The sequence below is a fragment of the Patagioenas fasciata genome, chromosome 6, assembly GCF_037038585.1.
Source record: "Patagioenas fasciata isolate bPatFas1 chromosome 6, bPatFas1.hap1, whole genome shotgun sequence".
NCBI classification, from domain to species: domain Eukaryota; kingdom Metazoa; phylum Chordata; class Aves; order Columbiformes; family Columbidae; genus Patagioenas; species Patagioenas fasciata.
Genome location: NC_092525.1, coordinates 20,044,332 through 20,060,945, shown reverse-complemented (window position 1 = coordinate 20,060,945; position 16,614 = coordinate 20,044,332). Strand labels below are relative to the sequence as shown.

General features: G+C 41.2%; 1 protein-coding gene across 19 annotated transcripts in view; it reads left to right on the top strand.

Moving 5' to 3' along the window:
* FGGY (FGGY carbohydrate kinase domain containing) overlaps positions 1-16,614 on the top strand; it is a 309,381-nt gene that overhangs the window by 27,655 nt on the left and 265,112 nt on the right. For 13 of the 19 annotated variants that reach the window (XM_071810166.1, XM_071810156.1, XM_071810158.1 and 10 more), the window contains exon 2: positions 13,545-13,637. The exons of the other annotated variants lie outside the window; for them this stretch is intronic. The gene's annotated coding sequence lies outside the window, so the exon portion shown is untranslated. The remainder of the gene's footprint in view (positions 1-13,544; positions 13,638-16,614) is intronic. 19 annotated transcript variants of the gene reach the window in all.

Here is a 16,614-nt window from a genome sequence, read left to right as displayed (position 1 = left end):
GGAGCACCGCCAGCGCCGCCGGCCTTGCGGAGGGCGCACAGCCGCCTTCCCGCAGGGCTGAGGGGCCCCCGGGCCCTGCGGGTCCCCTCAGCCCAAGGGGAGCCGCGGGGCTGGGTTCTGCGAGTTTTGTCCGATACCGCCTGATCGCTGTGAGGGTGTGCGCAGAGCAGGGCTTTGCCATTATAGTGATCGGCTTTGAGAATTCCCGGCCTCGAAAGTGTGTCAGGACAACAGAGAGGGGAAATAAAACCTGACAGGAAAAAGTCTGGTGCCAGATGGGTTTCTCTAAAGTCGTCCTCCAAGGGGAGAGGACAGCGACGGCCTAATTTTAGAACGAGTGCCCTGGTATTACTGTGGAAGTACAGGTTAGCCGGCAGGGAAAATAAAGGCTGGAGTTGAAGAATCCTGGTCGAGGAGAAAAGTCTGTGCTGGCATGTTCACTCGAAGCAACAGATGGGTGATCTCTGGTTCGCTGTGACTGCTCTGCGCTGAACGTGGGATGCATCAGTGTAGTACATCTCTCTAATAAAAGGGTGTGCCTGACTGTCTGGGTTTGTTTTTCTTACCTTCCCCCTCCTCACCTTGCCCTGCACACACCCTTTTCTATGGGAGGTTGTGAATTTGTGAATGCTGACATGCAGCTGCCTCTGGAGTAAAGTGCAGCAGCTATTTAAGGACAGGCGGTGACAATACAGGTAGAATAGGGACTGAGGAGGTGAACTTTTGTATTGTGTTGCCAAGAGTGCAACAAGTGCTGCTTGCACTTGCAACACCACAAAGCTGGTACCTGCTGGTGTTGGCTGGTCCCACTTTTTATGTCAGTGAAGAACTTGGTCTATCGAGTTTGGTCTGTTTTTACAATATGTGAGGCTGACAAATTTACATCTAAGTTTGAAAAAGCACTTTCAAATTCTCCAGTGCTATTTTTCCGTAGACATAATGACATAATTACCAGTTACAGTATAGGAAGCAAACAGAAACACAAGCAGCTGTGAAAGAGAAGTGAAGGTCTAGCTCCCTTGTTTGAAGTTGTTGGTTTTTTTTTTTTTTCATTCTCAATTTCCCTCTGCTGTTCCCACCTGACTTCATTTGACCACATGGTGAGTGAGCACTGGTGCTACTTCGTGTGCTAACTGGAATTATGCAAATAATACATGCGCTTCTTTGCACCATTGTGTGAACAGTCTGTGGCACAAAATACAAGGTTTTGGCTGGCAGGTGGGGTCACTGTGTGCTATTGGTCTACACACAACCTTCATGTAGGCAGCACCTGTCTGTGTTGCGGGTAACTCAAAATACTCCACTGCTGCTGTACCTTCTGTGGCAAATAGTTTTGCCAAGCAGCAGTAGGTTACTGCATATGCACAAAAAAGTCTCTAAAATTCATAAATGCAGTGAGTGCTATAAGCAGTTGTTTAACTCCTTTTTAATCTTTACATACAAGATAAATAGAGGCCAGTGCCTGACTCTTCTGGCACACGAGCCAAGGGACATAAAATGAAACTGGCAGGTTCAGAACAAACAAGACAAATGTCTCCACAGAATTGTAGTTAAGCGGTGGAACTCCTTGGCAAGAGTGCTGTGTGGACTGAGAGATTTTAAAGTGATTAGATGAATTCACAGAAGTCACTTAAGGGCTGTTGAACGCAGTGCATCTCTGGCTCTGGAAATCCTAAAGCTGCAAATGGCTTGTGCCTGGGAGAGCATCCCGAGGTGAAACTGCTGAGTGCTGCCCTGGGTTTGTTTGCCTCTCCAGGTATCCACCCGTGGCTCCTGGCCGAGATGGGATATCTAGTCGGACCTGATGTGTTGGCCCTTGCTGCGTTAAAACTCCCCTAAGATAGTCTGTAAATGATCAGTCTCTGTTGTGTCAGCATGCAGTTTGATGTTTATGAAGGGCTTGTCTATGCAAGGAAGAAATTCTGGAGAAATATAAGACATGAATTTTACGTAGTTTGCTGTGTGGAAGTTCTTATTGTTAAATAAAAATTATTTTAAAATTAAGCCAAAAAGATCCTTTTTTTCTGTTACATAGCAAGCCATGCAAATAATTTGCTTTGGTCAGTTTTTTGTGTAGACAAATAATACTAATTAAGTTTGTTCTGGCTAATTGTTGACGTATTTAATTTCTTAGAGTTATTTTGTTTTGTTTTGTTTTTTTGTTTTCCTGCATTGTTTCGTTTGTACTAGAAAGCCGAGTTCAGACTATAAGGAACATCGTCAGTGTAGCCTTAACCACTCCATTTAATATGTATTTGTGTAATCTAGAAAAATTCGCCCTTGTAGTCTGTCCAGTTCAGCCCCACTGATATCAATGCAAGTTTTTCATTAGCTTCAGTGAGTGTTGGATCAGGCTGGAGATATTAACTTTTTTTTATTATTATTTTTTTTTTTTTTTAATCTGCTGCCCATTTTAATTTTCTACTTCCTTCCTTGAACAGAGGTGGAGTTTCAGGACTAGACATTCCAGTTTGCCAAAGACATGTTGCTACTGGGGCCTGTAGCTATAGGGGACACCCATCAGTCCACTCATTATGTTAATTGCTGCTCACTTGGAGGTTATTTGGTTGAGGCTGGCAATAGACAGTCAAGCTGGTAATGGAGGCTGTGCGTAGCAGGAGAGCTCTGAAATGAAAGACAAATGCTCTTTGCTGCTCTGAGGGGTTTTTCTATCTCTCTGTTCCTAATTCCGGACTGACCGGTGAGTGCGTGGTTACAGAGGTCTCAGCTGAGATTTCAGCCCCGGGTTCTTCCCCATAGTGGGCCCTGTGAATACAGAGACCGTGATCCTTCATGGCCATTAGCCAAGGAACTGGGAATTTTGGTGACTATGTCCTGATTTATTAAACAGCTATTACTCTAGGGACTTTTTTCCTGATTTCCTTAAGTAAATACTCCTTTAGCAGTAAGAAAGAACACTTACTGACCCGTTTATAAACCAGAGCCATTTACATGTCTCAATAAACTAACTTGTGGGTAGGGATTGGAAATGAACTATATACCTCTGTTGCCGTGAGAGGCAGATGCTCTGAGCAGCAGTAATGTAGATTTTGATTTATAAAGTTCTCTAATCAATGAATACAAGGCTGACTGAGGCAGTCAGATAATCTGAATAATTAAATGGCTTTTCAGGGACAAATTCAAATTTCTTCTACATACCTCATCCATCTAAATTATATTTGGGGTCCAGGAATAAATGGGTTTGTTATTTTGTTTTACTCCTGTATCAAAAATGCTTTTGGCTTATTTCTAGACCATTTGAAAAAGAAATAAAAAAAACCACACATGAAAAACCCCAACCAGAACCAAAAAACAACCAAACCCCAAACCAAACTAAAACAAATAAAAACCAAATCAAAACAATAAAAGATCAATCACAGTTTCTGCTCTTTTATGTTGGAAACAATGCTCACAGAAATAAAATGCTTGTTTCCATAGTTTTTCTTTTAAACTTAGATCTATTATACCATCTTGCTTTTTCCCCTCATCAGAGATGTTTCCACAATATTTTTTATGTAGACAATTATTTTCATTATATAGATTTTTTTCTTATTTTTTCCCCTAACTTCATGCTTTCAAATGTGACATTCTGCTTCACCTCTGCATGAAGTGAATAAGAGTAGGAATTACTGTATCTTCTCATACTGCTTTTCACTTGCTTACTATAGAGCAGGTGTCTGCAGTTGAGGGAGGCAAGAGTTTGAAGAGTCAGAAGGAGCAAGTATTCTAATTACTACACCAGAGTATAATAAAAGAAGCTGGGGTGAGAGGACACAAGGAGCAGAGTTTCTTTGGGCCAAGTGGAGGTAAAATAATTCATGGGTGTTCTTGCTCCCAGTTCCTCCCTGTTTCCTCAAGGTGTGTTTTCGTAGTCGGTTCAAGTCCACCTCAGTCTGCAGCGCAGCAGAGGTGTGGCAAACAAGTGCCACCTCATCCACCCCCAGCTTCCGTGGCCTCTCCTTTTGCTCTTTTCTCCCAGTAGGGCTCTTGTGGTAGAGATCCAGGAACTAAATGTGGCTGCAAGCTGAGCTGAAAAAAAAGAAAAAAAAAAAATTGAGCATACAAGAGAAGGGTGGGAATGCATTGGCTGGAGGAACAGTGGGACTCACAGCTTGAAGTAAAGGACCCTGGAACCCAATCTGTATAAGAAGACTGTATAAGAAGACTGAGCACTAGTCTTGTGCTAGTCTTCAGTTTGCACATGAAAAAGGTTCCTCAGAACTACAGGCACTTGTAAAAGAATATCATGTCCATCTCCTCCACCCTCAATTAGTCATCTCATAACCAAGCTGTACGCATTTAGTCCTTTTCATCTTTCTTCTTGTCAAGCCCTTTAGCCTGTCCCCCTCACCTACTCATCCCACCAATCATTTTAATTAATCTCTGGATTTCTTTGAAACTAATCGTTTGTGGAATGGAGGAAAATGAGTTGGTTAGAGAGGCAAGATTGTGAGTGATGGAGGTGGGGCAAAGTTAGAAGACTTTGCAAGACCTGTTGGGTTACCTCTGAGGCAGGACAGGAAGAGTGACTCGGAACACAGAGAAAGGCTGCAGAAGTAAGGGAGGAACCACTAAAAACATTTTCCATTTTCTTTAGAATGCTGTCCGAGCAATTCAAACCCTGGATGTTTATGTGCAACATATGAATGAAAGATTTGATTGTCTCTAAGGCAGATAGGATGGTAGAGTGGTCTGCTCTTTACCCAACAGTTAGTTATACTAGGTTTCTCACTATTGTTTTTCTCATTCCCAGCTAGCTTTATAGAGGATTTCGGTGGTCACTGCAAGTGTTCAGAAGTAGATTTTCAAATAAGTAATGAATGATATGTTTTTGTTTGAACAACTGTATATATTGTATAATTTTTGATAAAAAGCTTGACCAAATAGAAGTTAACTAAATTGTCTAGAGAGGAGTCTGAACGGAACCCCGAGGCCTTGCTCCCTGTGCTTTTTAGGGTGTTAAAAATCTAAATGTCAGACCATTAATGTCTCTGTGTTCATTATTTCTTTACCGTAGCATACCTTGTGCTCCAAGAAACAGAGAAATAGGCAAAGTTCCCATCCTGTGGAGCTTAGAGTCAGAAAAATCCTCTGTGCATGAAGAGGGCTGGCAGAATAGCAGTTGATCCATGGCGGGAGCCCAAAGAGCGAGGGTAAGGAGCAGAGGAGGCACTGGAGGACGTGTGGCATATGGGAAGCAGACGGCTGCACTCAGGATTGTGAGCTGACAGCATGAAAAAATATACCATACTAATAGAAGCATATTAATGCGAAGTGGTGGGGAGACAGAACTCCACCTTCGAAAAGATATTTACTGTGTTTGAGGACAAAGATCCCTCTGGAAGTGTGCATTTGTTCAGACATTACAGTTTCACCGTGGAGAACTGAAGATAGCTTTCTGGCACTTTGATGTGTGAATAAACATGTATTAAAGTAAGTAGTGGCAACAAAATACATTGATTTATGATTGCCAGTTGTGACTGAAAGCTTCAGAATAACTGGATTTAACCATTCAGAGCCCTTGGTAAAATAGCTTGGTTGTGATTAGGGTCTTGGAATGGATACAAAATGCTTGGATTTTTAATTAATAAAAAATCTGGCATCCTGTCAAAGTTGACACCTCACTCTATCTTAGCAGCTGTTGGAACAGTAGGCTTCTGGCAACCTGGGATAAAGCAGTGCTTCCAACAGGAGAAGGAAAGGAAGCAAGTCTGCATGAGACCAAAAATGTCTAGTGTAAAACACCACAGAGATGAGGGATTTCCAGTGAGCAATCAAGCTTTCCTTCCCCGTGCTGTGGGTTCAGGCTTGGATGTGGACAGGGAGTTTCTGTTACTGAATGTCACCAGTGATTGGTGGCAGATGTAGGGACACCTACCTGAATTCCAGTAATGTTTCTGACAGTGGTGGCAATAAACAGAGAAAGCATTGAACAGTGAAAGTAGGTCCTGCAGGTTGCTCCTTCCCAGGGATTATAGTGGCGGAGCCTGTGGGGAAGTTTAGAGAGTGCCTGCTCATGTCATGCAAATGCAAACATTCACCTGGATGACAAGTCATTTGTGTTGGAGTCATGATGTGGGAGCACTTAGGGTTGCCAAATAGCCAAGGATGGCATTGTAGGGAGGAAAGGGCATGGCCTGGGTAGGATGATGCCTCAAAGCACAAGGAGACTTGAAGACTTCAGTTTTGGAGAAGATGCTACTAAAATGCTACTCTTCCTTTATCACATCTGATTAATAATAACCCTGATCTCTGATTACAGCTGAAATATCACCCAGTGACAGCATGGCTGCTCCCCACTGGTCTGGGCAGCCCTGTCCCCCTGTGGGATGGGAATGTCCTGGTCTTGTCCACAGCAGCCCCTTAGGACTTCCACAGGAGAAGAACCAGGATACTTGAAACCCTCAAAATTGCTGTTCTTTCCTCTTGTCTTTGGTAAAAGTTGTATGCAGTTGCCAACACGGCAGTGTCTGTACGTCCCCTTGTTTCAGAAGGAAGGAGAGAGTCCAGAATCAGTATTGATCCCTACCCGAGATCTTGTTTTTTCAGGAGCACTGTTCACGTATGTGCTAGAGGAAGTGCTGCACCAACAGCTGGCAGGGCATTTGGCAGACGCGTTGGTCAGCTCACAGGACTGTTTAGACAGACTTTAGAGAACATGTGAAATGTGTAAAAATCCATAACATTTGAATATATTAGAAACAAGTTCATGAGATCAAGGAAAATATTTATGATAAAAGGACAATATAAAGCTGAAGGCCTAAGGGCTGTGATGGCTGCTAATTGAAATGCAGCTTTAAAAAATTTTCCTTTTTTAAAAAAAAACATTTAAAAAAATAATTTTTTAAATTCAGGCAGCACAAATAGAAAGACATTCCAAAAATGGCTGTATGGTATTTAGAGATCTGGGTACCAGTTGCAGTGTGCACATATTTGGAGAGGCTTCTGTTCAGCTGAGAATGGGCTGTGGACTCAGGTAAGTCATGTGAGAGGGATTAAGCACTATGTTGTTAGAGCTAATGGTACAATGTAGCCTCGTTCTATATAAGCATGTTTTGTGCTGATGTTCTCCAGTTACTGCGTTCCTTACAGTCAGGATAGGAAAAGGTGTGTGGCTGGCAGAACTGCAAGCCCAGACAAAGCAGTTCTGGGTGTGGATGCTTACAGCCCATTGCCAGGTGCTTCAAATAGGCATTTATGTCAAAGATCTGAGGTCAATTCAATGATAGCCGATTTCAGCCCTAGATGATTACATAAATATTAATAAGAACAGTGGTGTATTTCACATTTATGTTATTGGTCTGTAAAGTGTTTACTTTACCCTATAACAGTAGTTGTGGGGAATATATATCCCTTCAAGACAACCAAGAGAATGTATGAAGTGAAGCGAAAATTCATTACCCTCTTTAATGTAACCTTGTGAGTATAATGAGAAATAATCTTATTTTTTGTGTGCCAGTAGAGAAAAACAGGAAAACAGAATAAACTCAAATGGGATACAACTGCCGTCTTGCCTGGTTTCCCTCCATGCTCAATGACCCGTAATAACTTTTTGCATCTGTGTGGCTTGGTTTCCCTGCCTGTAAAATGGGTATAATGAGACTGAAGTTCTAGTAAAGTGTGCAGATCTGTGGAGAATAAATGCTATATAAGTGGTATGAAGTATTTTAGTTTTAAAACATGCATTAAGGAAAGGATACAGAAAAAGAATGGGATTTCATCCGAAAAAAAGATCTAGGGTTAACTTATTGGTATAACATATTTGTTACTGGCCCCATTTGCTTTTAGGATATCAACCATTGACATTTTTACTGGTTCATCAGCCTTGTAATGCCTTTTGAATCGGACCCAGGACTGTGTAGAGCATATACTGGCACTTAGGTTTATGCCGTTTTCACTCTCTGGTCACTCTCTGACATTTGACCAAATATCTGCGTTGCTATCGGCTTGCTTTTTTGGACGTGGTGTGAGTTTGTTTTCCTTTACGTTTAGAGTCTTTGCTGTGAGAGGCTCCGACAATGGTTTGAAGTTGTGAATGTCAAAAATGCTGTGTAGGAGGAAGTATTACATGTTGGCTTCCCAGAAGGGGGAAGGTGAGGCACAGCGATCAGCACCTTTCCAGGATCACAGATAGTTTCTTTGAAGAAAAAGCCTTGATATTTAGTCCAAAACTTTGACAAGAAGATGGTCAGGTGAAATACAGGAACTCATCTGTATTACCCAGCCCTTGGGGAAGAGGGGGAGCGCAGCAGCCATTCCCTCCTCGCAGGAGTGGGTATTGCCAGTCCCAAGGAAGTGAAGCTTACAGCCCCCCTTGGACACTTCCATCCAATAAATCTGCACCGAAGCTTTCTTGCCTGTTTTTACATCACAGTATCACAGTATCACAGTATGTTTGGGATTGGAAGGGACCTCAAAAGATCATCTAGTCCAATCCCCCTGCTGGAGCAGGAACGCCTAGGTGAGGTCGCACAGGAATGTGTCCAGGCGGGCTTTGAATGTCTCCAGGGAAGGAGACTCCACAACCTCCCTGGGTAGCCTGTATGTTAAGTTTTAAAATGCTATACATCCAGCAATCATTTTTAGGGACAAGTAAGGAGTGCTTTTTAGCAGACGTAAATCAGCACAAATTACAATGTCGTTAGTTCCCCAAGTGCTTTCGGTCGGCACTGCTGACATAAGAGGGAGTCCTGCCCTCTTCCTGCTCCCACGCTGTCCCCTCCCTTGTGCTGACACAGCCGTGAGGTGAAGTGTGTTGGGAAATACATCCCGTTCAAATCTATCCTAGCAAAAAACCTGAATGGCTGGGGAGAGAGGCATTTGCTTCTTTTCAGGCTGTCACCAGCATATCCTGGATTAAAGTCCTCGTGGAACCACTGTGTTACTGCAATTCACTGGTCTTCGTGGAAGCCAGGACCTTCGCTAGGCTTCTGGCTAAAAGTATTGTGCTGCAGCTGGAAACTCGATCAAGCAAGTTTCAAAACATTTCATTCATACGTGGTCCTCAGTTGAGTCTTAAGACACCTTTACTGTAGTCACTAGTGCTTCATAAGCCTTGTCAACATTGCAGTGGAACAAAGGTTCCTCTCAAGACTTTGTGTTGTGTAAATAAACCTTGTGCCTAGCAGGGTGTCGCTGAGTTAATGTAAAGCCTGAGAAGGGGAGGGCGTGGGAGCAGCATACCAGCGTTAACGTTCTGTTTTCTGCACAGGATTGCAAAAGGATTGCAACAGCCCAGCCTATCTGAGCTGCTGCACGTACCGTAGACATGTCTCTGCACTTGAATTTGATATGGGTGGTGATAGAACAATATACCTTTCTGGGAAATGGTAATGGGCAGCACGATTTTGTTTTAAGGAAATTCCGCATAAGCAATAGCAGTTTTCTTCTTAGAGCGCTGATGCTTTCCAGGTGGCCCACCAGACAGTCAAACAAAGGAAATATATATGGCAGCATTCACTCAAGGGTTGAAGTTTCAGGGTAAGGAGGAGGAATGTAGAAAACCCCATGAACTTTAATAGTTATGCTTATATCTTTGTGGTGGCTCTGACTTTTTTTTTTTTTTTTGCTTCTCACAGATCAGTAATCAGGGGACAATCGACAGGAATAACCCCCCTGGTAAAAATACATGACTGTTTCTGAAACAAACAGCATTTCATATGCAAAACTGCCTGGGAAAGTGTATGCTTAGGGTGCTTTCTCAGGCCTCATGGGAAGTTTTACAAAGAGCAAGCTACCTTTTAGCAAGTGCTTTTCTGTTAGTTTCAAACTCCTCTGTTGCTTTTTTTTTTTTTCAGAATGATTTTCCCAAAAAAGGTGATACAAACCATAAGAGAAGTCTCAGTAGAGTTTGCTGCCCCCCTATCCCCTTCTCTCCTTCCCTCTTCCCCCAAACACTGGGAGCTCTCAAAAATATTTTACTATCCTGGAGATTAAAAAGTGTCTTTAATTTGCATTTGTCTTGTAATAGCTCTGACTTTCACTGCCTTGTCCTCCCCTTGGTTGAGAGTCCATGTGTGAGCACTCCCTCTAATGTTGTTTATACGCTCGCTGTCAGGTTCAATAAGCAGTATTTTAGCAGGGCACCTTCCCACGTGAAGGAAAGGTTTCCAGTTCTTGTCTTAGCTCCTGCTCCTCCACATGCAGTGTCTTGACAAGGCACAGCAGAGAAGAAGAGAAATGAGTATTGGCAGTATCACTAAATCTTACCTGATAAATGGAAATTAACTCTAGAACCTCATGAATCCACTGGCAGCTCAGATGTAGGGCAGCTGTTTACAGGGCACTTCATAGGTGTTCCAGTTATGCGAGTTTTGCATAGTACCTATTTTAAGTTCAGGCATTTTATTAATAGTGTGTCTGGAAAATTTTAGAACTGTAGTACAACAACACACCTCTTAGATAACACTGAAAAGAGTGTGATAATCTGTTTAAGGATTCTGTATGTAAATACGGATATTGATAAAGAGAATAAAGATAAAATATAAATGTGAATAATTGCTCCTAAGACAAAGAAAAATTGGCAATCAGCCAGAGAGAAATTAGAAATTTAACTAGTTTCACAGCGCAGGTACTAGAACATACTGGTGGAGCCTCAGGTCTTGTCAGTGAATGGCATAGCAAGGACCAAAGATTTCCCCTTCATGAATGGGTACAGAGAAATAAAATTTCCCAGAGAACAGAAGCATGTTAAAGTAGTGGACAGATTTTCAGCTTTGAAGTAGAAGAGATACTTTCATTTTCAGTATCTCTTCTTTTTGCAAGACTAGGAGTGTTAAGTCTTGTGTCTGAGCCAAAATTCCAACCTAAGCAGAATGTACTCATCTAAATTTTCCTTTTAGTTTCATTTGGACAAGGTATTCTTTGGTGTAGTGTTGCTGTGTACTGTTACAGCAGTTGCTGTATTGGGAGCTTGGGAAGGCGCCCGCATGTAAGAGGTTGCATAAAAACTAGACTATTGTAAGCTCAGAGAAACCCCTAAGTGTGATGATTAGAAAGATAAAACAATTAGGGAAAACACATCAAAGAGTCTCAGGGAGAGTTCTAAAAGGAAAAATACTGATTATATTTGTTTTGATTTTGTCTTACATGAACTAAAATATGTGTGGTGTGTCCTGGGTCACCACCCTAAGGGGTGTGTACTTAAAGACAACAGAATCAGACTCCAAGACTTCTATGTGGCTTATTTTGGTTGCAGGGCTGGGAAGATAAGATATAATTGTACCATATACATAGTGGTGCTATCAATCTGATAGATTATACTTTCCATACACCCCTGACCACCTTGCCTACCCTCTGCTTGCTAATCTGTTTCTAGCAGGATAACTCCCAGCTTTCTGACCTTCTGAGAAACTTTCAACTACAATTTTTAAAACAGTCACAAAAATGTTCTTCTTTTTCCAAATTGCAGTTCTGCTCTCTGATGAAAGCAGTCAGAAGCATGAGATGGGTAACATTGATTGCTAAAGCTTGTGTGCAAGTTCAAGTTCAATAAACTGTGAATCTTAGAGGCTAAAATTGTTTAGAATTCCATTCTGGATTTGGGAATAAAAGCAGACATTTATGGATAGTCCTGTTGTTCACACTCCACCAAATTCTAATACTGTTATTTTAAAACTATGTTAGATTTGTTTTTTAAAGTTTGTTAGACTTGCTCTGCCATGGGAACCAGGTTAGAAAAGGTTTGAGCTAATAAAATATGCAAAATGTGGTTTTAGGGCTTTCCTTTAATGTGGAAAGGGGAAGAAAGGTTTTAGTCGGTTACAGCAAATCCAGTAAGGGAACTGTTTATTTAACACTCTTACAGTTATTTTTTTAATGTACCTTTTCAGAGCTTTTTAGCTGGGTTTAGTTCACATGGACTAGCATATTGAATAATTTCTACTTGATATGTGTTTTTCAGGTGTTACTCTGACTTCAGTAGTTACAGTAATTTTCTTTCTGGCACACTGGTACAGTAGATCCCAAAAAGCTTAAGGAAAATAAATGAAGAGGACTTTGGAAATGGGGGAATATAAAATATCATCCTGATAGACTTAGAAATTAGGTAGGAAGATTGCATCTGAGGTTATTTTCCTGTGAATATATCTAGCATCTGTAAATTGATGTGGCATTAAGAATATTACAGATTCTTGTTTGATGTGGCTGTATATTTTGTGATTTTTTTACTGGAGCGATGCAGCCATCCTAAGAAAATGAAAGCCAACAAGGCCTTGAGACTGTCCTGGTCAGAATGTCATCTTTCTGAGTCCATGTAGTGCTCACTTGTAACATAAAAACACATCCAATAGATACATGTATCTGAAAATGGCAGAAAAGGTGCTTCCCTGGCTACTTCATGTTGATAATAATTTTAGATTTTTTTTTTCCCACATTGAGAAAGCCGCTGGCAATAGTGCATATTATTTTCCTGCATCAACAAAAATATATTGTAAAAAGTGTGAGGTATAGCAACATACGCTGTGCCAGTTAGGTGATAGGTTGACTTTGCTGGTTATGCATATTTTGCTTTGACCTCTTTAAAACTCCCCTGAGTCTGGGTCCAAGCTGCTGAAGAAAGTGTCTTGTACTTTATGCTTTTGAGTATAAACAAGAGGGTGGTTGGGACAAAATGTTCTAGGTGAAAGATCCTTACATTTTCATTATATCCTGCTGCTGTCTTGATTTGGCAATGCCGTAAAATCCACTTGTTTCCCTGGTGCATTGGGAACTCTGAAGAGCAATGGGTGAGTGAACCAAACATGAGAAACAGAATGGAGAATGGATGTAGGCAGCAACAGCTGCCTTCAGACCTTAAAGGCTGAGAGAATTTTGTCTATGTCAGGGATGTCCTGCTCTTGTGCATTAGGTAGACCCTTTTTGTTCAGATCAAGAGTCTAATCTTCTTTGCCTTCTTAATACAAGTATAAAGAAATCACTCTCTTTATGTGAAGAGTAGACCTAGATTCCTTCAGTTTTGATCTGATCCTCAGAAAACATCAGATCTGTTTGCAAAGCTAATAGAAGTGTAATGGCAAGAGCAGCAGTGGCAAATACCTTTTTTTTTTCGTAATATCAAAGCTGAAAATGTGGTCTTGATTTTCATATACTGTTATAACTACTTAATAATACATCTAAAGGCTGGCACAGTTTACAAACACAGAAAACATATGTAACAATAGTTATTTGTGCCAAATATTTTTTTTCCCCCCATACTCCATCCTACCTTTGTTACTCTGGGCACTAATACTGCATTAATGTAAGCAGCAAACTGCTGCATTTATCTTTATTTTATTCTTCCAAGTGATAGCAACATGCTGGCACAAAAGCTGTTGTCTATAGTAAACCCCCTGAAGTCTTCTAAGGGCATCCATCTGGATCGACTTTGTGATTGCAGAAGGGCTGATGCTCTAAGTTTTCATTCCACTAATGGTCTCATTGATTTTTCTTTACACTCTTTGCAGGTTGCACAGAGTCTCTGTTTGAGTAAGAATTGTAGAATATGATGAATTTAAGAATTACAGGTATGTGTTAAACTGAACCAAGGTTTCTCTATCTGTCTTTAGGACGGTTAATCAACGAGGTGGCTCAGAAGTAGACTGCTCAGTCTCCAGTGATGCAGATGAGAAGTGCAGTTGGGAAGCACTGTGAAAAACCAGGTGCATAAGTTTGAAAATGTTCATCCAAATCACATTATTAAAAGTAGTAGGGAAATGTCATGACTTACTGAGATTAAACAAAGACCTGCTCAGAATCTTGTGACTTCAGCTCATAAATGGATTTCATCACTCATTACAGCTGCATAAACAAATGCATGTGGTATACATGCATGTTTTGTTTTTGGAAGCTGTTGTTTTTGAAATCGCCTTAGAGGTTTTTTAATTGCTTCTAATGAGCCAGCACTCCCTAGTTCTAGAGCGATGCCTTGTGTACCTGAGCAGCATAGCACAGTCATTGCTTTTAAGGGAATAGTTTGCCTGCTTTTCTCCCTTTCTGGCAGCTGAACTGCTTTGGCAAACCAGTTATTTTAAAGGAGAAATTTAAAATATGAAACCTGGTGTCAAAACTTTAATTCCTTTTATGCAAGTAGTCTTACGCTAGTGCTCCTTTGGAGCTTTAGAAATTTAATCCCAGCCCAACCAACAATTGGAGAAAGTCCTACATGTCTGAGCTCATACTGAATAAGTTTGTCATGTATCTAGATTTTTTCAGTTACTTAATCTAATTTTTCATGTTGTCTGTGGCCTTATTTCTCCTGATGGGCCTCTCATAAGGAATCCTAGAAATGGATGCCCTGCGATTATCCATGATAATTAGTACTTCTTCCATGTTTTCTTGCCAATATGTTGCAAGTGGGATGTGGCAAGATTAATCAAAGTTTGGTCTTCCTGCTGTGTTTATTACCTGAAGGCACTAATGATGGCAGCAGTTTGTGATGTAGAGCAGACACTTGTCTGTGGATTTTAATAGTAGTACGGATCAAAACTGTCAAACCATTCCCATATCTCTAGGTTAAAGGTTGCTGTTTTCAGTTAAACCTGTGCTATTCAGCATCTCAAGGAGGCAGTTATCAAAATGTCACCTCAGGAAACTAAGATGGCAAGATGTATGGGTAATTCTTTGCATTTCAGTATGCCATGTCATACTCAGAACTGAGATGCTGTATTATTCCTGAATGGATAGTGTCTCATTTTAATGTTACACTGTACATTTTTTTTAATGATTTCTAAAGGTAAACTACTTTTTTTTTTTTTTTCTCCAAAGGAAAATATTCAAGGACACTCTAGTTTTTTGTTGCCATTTTTTAATAAAGATTTGAAAATCAAATTTTAAAATGGATATTGTTGGGGTGAAATGGTAATTTTCCCCTATTTTACTCACAGCTTCCTCTTTTAGCTTCTAAAAGCCAGAGTCAGGAAAGTAAAAAGAGCAACAATATGGGACTGTTCATGGTCAGGGGTACTTAGACATATATCCTATGTAGATGGATTTGGCTTGAAGTGGTTTAGTTTATTATGCTCCCTAGAAAAATAACAGAGGTAATTAAAAAAAAAAATTAAACCGAATTAAACTAAAATATTTTTGATTTTCTGTCAAGCAGCCTTAAATTTTAGGCAACTTGGGAGGAGTCTTTATCATGTGCATTCCTAAAGTTTGCTTAAACAAATTGCTGAATGTCTGAGGCTTTGAGTGTCCTGCCCCTTCTCTTCAAGTCTTTAGAAAATCCACTTGCTCATCACCTCTGAAAACCTGCCCTCTTATGCAGGTAGCTAAAAAGATGTCTGGCATTAGAGACTCATGCTCCAAAACGTTCCCTTGAATGCCTCAAAATGTCATATTAAAATCAAGTACGGTTCACCCACAAACCATCTGACTTTACAGATCTGAAAACAACCTTTCAATTAATTAAGCTTCTCTGCTTCCTAATAAGGCCTATTTGAACTGCTCAGCGGCTGGGGACGGCTGGGCTGGGGGTCTGCACGGTGTGTGGCTGTGGCCAAGGGTCCCCGTGGCCAGTGTCGGGCCAGGCCTGGCTGGGGAGCCCTGCCTGGCCATACCTTTGCTACACTGACTGGGCAGCTCTTTGTCTGGGGCTGGGAAATACCTGGATTTCTCCTTATAAGGCCAGCGAGTTGCTGCGGGAGCCCCGGTCCTGCCCCAGCGCTTCCTGGCTCTGCTCAGCCACGCTCCTAAAAAGGCAGTTCCTTGCTCCCGCTTCCCCAAGCGGAGCTCCCCGGGGAGGAACAACAGCCCTCCCAAGTCAGGCATTGGACTTAAAAGGAGAGCTGTGTTTATGGATTTTGCTGTTGCGTCTCAAGGAAGCTGTTGTGTTTACAAGCCCTGCTGGGGTTATCCTCTCGTTTAGTAGATAAGCAGTGAATAATGAAAAGTACAACAGAGTGTGGCATCTGAGCCTGCGAGCCTCCCCGCACAGGCACATTTCTGCAATGGTATAGATCCCTATAGGATCCCGCGTGCACTGTTTGAAGCAGTTCAGAGCCGAAGTCTTGAAAGCCTATTAGGTGATGGTTTTATAATAGAAAATACTCGGCAGCAATATGAGCTCAAAGCAATTCATGTCCTTTTTCCTCCCTCCCCTGGCTGCCATTCCTGTACTGCCGCTTTGCTTGTGCTTGCTCAGTTCTTTGTGGGGGCCACACTGTGCTCATGGTTCGGTTTGGTCTGAAAGCCAGAAAAGAGTTTTCTTCTCAGATTACAGTGTGGCTTCAAAAAAGTTGTGTTAGTGGAACTGAGTGAGCGGTAGATTAAAAAAAAAAAAAAGGGAGAAACCCCTCAGTTATTAATGTCCTGTGCTCTTCCTGACATGAAACCAAAGCAGCTGTACTCTCCTCCTGAATAAAAACTCTTCAAATGCTGAATATTTTATTAGATATTTTCACAGGTTTAATTGAAAATTTCTGAAGGATCTGATTATTGGCTTATCTATTTCTCATGCCAAGTTACAAGCTTAGTTACAGTCTGATAGATTTTTAAGGACAAGTTTTTTACTGGAGCCAGATTTTAGAAAGGCTTGAATATGCTAATTCAAAAGGGGTTTTACACTGGCTTTTTTTCTTTTTATTAAATCAACAAATCATCTGAGCTTAATATGAAAGAAATAAAGAGGAGTGTTTT